At 55.6% G+C, this 3,839-nt stretch overlaps 1 pseudogene; it reads left to right on the plus strand.

Annotated features, from left to right (window-relative positions):
• The first annotated feature begins 2,446 nt into the window (after positions 1–2,446).
• Positions 2,447–3,584, plus strand: LOC146625583 (uncharacterized; annotated as a pseudogene).
• The last annotated feature ends 255 nt before the right edge of the window (positions 3,585–3,839 follow it).

Here is a 3,839-nt window from a genome sequence, read left to right on the forward strand (position 1 = left end):
ACAAAACAGGTCAGGTATCATAAATTTCCATTTTATAATTATACTAAAACCTAACTGAAAGCTTTCTGTAAATGTACATGTTTATTTCTTATAAGTCCAAAGGAGAATTTCTTTATTATTTAAACAAACAGATATGTATTGTTGAAATTGTACTTCTTTTTTATATTAAAATAACTCATGGATTACATGTGTAGTTAAACTTTTTTATACTGGCAGGAAGAGGAGTTTCACTGGTCTGTCCCTTTTACAGAAAAAAAACAAAGTGGCTCACAATGTAAAATGAGTTTGATATCGCTGCCCCTGCAAATGGCTGTGTAAGTTTTGAAGCCTTGCGCACTGCTCAACTGGTTTGGAGACAAAAATTTATAAGCGCTTCTGTCTTTTATACCACTTCAATGACATATCACTGCAGGAGCTCACAGATCCCCAATTTACAGTGTGAGAGATGGTGCAGCAGTGTGTGATGACCTCACAATTAACCAAAGTGGTGACCAGAAATGAACCTTTTGTCACGGACCCAGTTCCAGGGATTCGGGGTCCGTGAGCAGTGTGGACTACTATTGTAGTTATTATTATTATTATTATTATTATTATTATTATTATTATTATTATTATTGTGGTTGTTGTTATTATGGTTGTGTCTGCTGTCCTGTTTTTCCGTGTTGGTGTACTGTCAGGTGTTTAGGGGTGTGTGCTTGTGTATGTGAGGGTGCGGTCGTGGCAGGCACTTTTAGGCCTGGTGGGTGTGGCCCTGCCAGCTGACCGGTCCCACCCAGGAATCCACACACACCTGGCGCCGATCAAGCCTCGTCAGAGGAGCTTCAAAACAGTGTGGCTGAGAGCTCCTCGACGCTGGATCGTTGAGTGACTTCCCGTCAGTCTTAAGTGTATTGTGCAAGGTTAGTGCAAGTCTACTGTTAGGTTTTGTACTCACGGCTGCCTTTGGTATGCGTGTTTCCTCAGGAGGAATTGTGGCGACCAGGAGGCAGCACACGGAGAGTACACAGGGAACGGAGACAGAGCACGGAGCACGGGATAAAGGAGAAGACACGGAACGGGAGTTGGGATCGCACGGGGGGATTTATTGTTGTTCGGATTGTCACCACTGTAAATAAACACTGTTGCACTGTAGAGTCCTGCATTTTGGGTCCTCCTTTCCCCACATCCCCACAGTCTGCCAGCGAGACCGTGACAGAACGATCCAGCCATTATGGGCCCAGCGGACTCAAGGACCGTCTCACAGGAGGAATTGCTCGCCCAGCTCTGGAAATACTGTCGGAGCATTATCCAGGCGGCAGATCCACATCAGAGACACTTACAGGTCGTATTTTTTGATTCCTTCTTATCATCAATCACCTCATCTGTGAGCTTTTTGGACATTAAGAGACTAATTTCGATTATAACCACGCTGAGGGAAAGTTCCTGTTTTGAGCTGTTTGGTTTGGGCTGTCCGGGCGAGGAGGATATGGCAACCTCCCTGGGAGCCCTTGCTGCCTATTTCTTTTTTCATAGGCTGATAGCCTCCCCGCCGTCGCTTGCAGCTCGCTTGTTGGACCCTCCATTGCGGGGGAAACGTTTCACACGTCCTCTGCACCTCACCACATCTCCACTCACCTCTGCGGCACCTGCTGAGTCAGCAGACCAAGGACCGGCAGCTCAAAATCACACAGCTGCTCTCCTGTCCGGCCGGCTGGTGGAACCTCAGCCTGATACGCTGGCCCCGGCATCGTTAAAGAAGCGACGCTTGCGCCGCCGGCGTGCCTCACCGCAGTCAGACTCTAAAACTTTCCAACAGCCGGCTGTGGTGAGTCATATGGACAATTCATCTTCATTCACCTCATCTGTTTATTCACGGGACTGTGTGAAAGCTAACCTCGTAGCACAGCCAGCTGCCCAGCCTGTAGCCGTAGCACAGCCAGCTGCCCAGCCTGTAGCCGTAGCACAGCCAGCTGCCCAGCCTGTAGCCGTAGCACAGCCAGCTGCCCAGCCTGTAGCCGTAGCACAGCCAGCTGCCCAGCCTGTAGCCGTAGCACAGCCAGCTGCCCAGCCTGTAGCCGTAGCACAGCCAGTCCAGTCAGCCTCTCGTCTTCATCCTCAGTTGGAGGCTGATATGCCTGCTGGAACTACCCTGCCATTATGTCACCCGCCTGTTGTTTCTACATCGCTGTCCAGTCTACCACGAGTAGCTGCCGCACCATTATCACCTCCGCCCTTTGCAGCTACTTCTCCACCAGCGTCCCATCAGACTGCAGCGACCGCAGAACTCTCGACTTCACCATCCACATCACCCGCTCGACCGTCATCTTCGCCACCTGCAGCTTCCGCATCGCCATCTTCACCTCCGGATCAACGACCATCTATACCCGCGTCGCAGCCGGAGGAGCGGCTCAGCGAGCGGGAGGAGCCCGCGTCGCCAGCTGTGGAGCTCAGCGAGCCGGAGGAGCTCAGCATGCTCGAGCGGGAGCTCAGCGAGCGGGAGGAGCCCGCGTCGCCAGCTGTGGAGCTCAGCGAGCCGGAGGAGCTCAGCGAGCAGGAGCAGCTCAGCGAGCCGGAGGAGCTCAGCATGCCCGAGCAGGAGCTCAGCGAGCGGGAGGAGCCCGCGTCGCCAGCTGTGGAGCTCAGCGAGCCGGAGGAGCTCAGCGAGCCGGAGGAGCTCAGCGAGCCGGAGGAGCTCAGCGAGCCGGAGCAGCTCAGCATGCCCGAGCGGGAGCTCAGCGAGCGGGAGGAGCCCGCGTCGCCAGCAGAGGAGCTCGGCGAGCCACCAGCAGAGGAGCTCGGCGAGCCACCAGCAGAGGAGCTCGGCGAGCCACCAGCAGAAGAGCTCGGCGAGCCACCAGCAGAGGAGCTCGGCGAGCGGAAGGAACAACCGGCGCTGCCAGCCGCGGAGGGGCTCTCGCTGCCAGCCGAGGAGGGACCCGCTCAGCCGGAGGTCAGCGAACCGGAGGGACCTCCACGTCTAGCGCGGCCTCCACGCCATCCACGTCCAGTGCGTCCACGTCAGCGACCGGCGCGTCATAGACCATGTGCCACGCCTCGCTGTTGCTCACCGGAGCAGCGACGTTGCCATCGGACCCGTGGCAGGCCACCAGAACCGTTCCGCCGCCACCGGACCCGTGGCAGGCCGCCGGAGGAGCAGCGCCGCCGCCACCGGACCCGTGGCAGGCCACCAGAACCGTTCCGCCGCCACCGGACCCGTGGCAGGCCGCCGGAGGAGCAGCGCCGCCGCCACCGGATCCGTGGCAGGCCGCCTGAAGCGTTCCGCTTCCATCATGGGGTTGGAGGTAGGCCGCCCGAACTGTTTTCCCACCACTGCCTGACCCGTAGCGAGTTTTGCCTGCTTGCGGTCCACTGGGTCGGCCGCAAGAACTGTTGTTCCCACCATGGCAGTGGTTGGACATTTGAACTGGGGTTTTGGGGCCCTCCGTCCGGGACCCCCCCGCCGCCCGCCCGGGGTTGGTTGTACTGTGGTTTTTGTTTTGTTTTTGTTTTTGGGTCGTCGGGTGCCGACCCTTAGAGGGGGGGTACTGTCACGGACCCAGTTCCAGGGATTCGGGGTCCGTGAGCAGTGTGGACTACTATTGTAGTTATTATTATTATTATTATTATTATTATTATTATTATTATTATTATTATCATTATTGTGGTTGTTGTTATTATGGTTGTGTCTGCTGTCCTGTTTTTCCGTGTTGGTGTACTGTCAGGTGTTTAGGGGTGTGTGCTTGTGTATGTGAGGGTGCGGTCGTGGCAGGCACTTTTAGGCCTGGTGGGTGTGGCCCTGCCAGCTGACCGGTCCCACCCAGGAATCCACACACACCTGGCGCCGATCAAGCCTCGTCAGA

The sequence above is a fragment of the Diplotaxodon limnothrissa genome, linkage group LG9, assembly GCF_057381915.1.
Source record: "Diplotaxodon limnothrissa isolate DT_005_m linkage group LG9, D_limnothrissa_male_GT1.1, whole genome shotgun sequence".
NCBI classification, from domain to species: Eukaryota; Metazoa; Chordata; class Actinopteri; order Cichliformes; family Cichlidae; genus Diplotaxodon; species Diplotaxodon limnothrissa.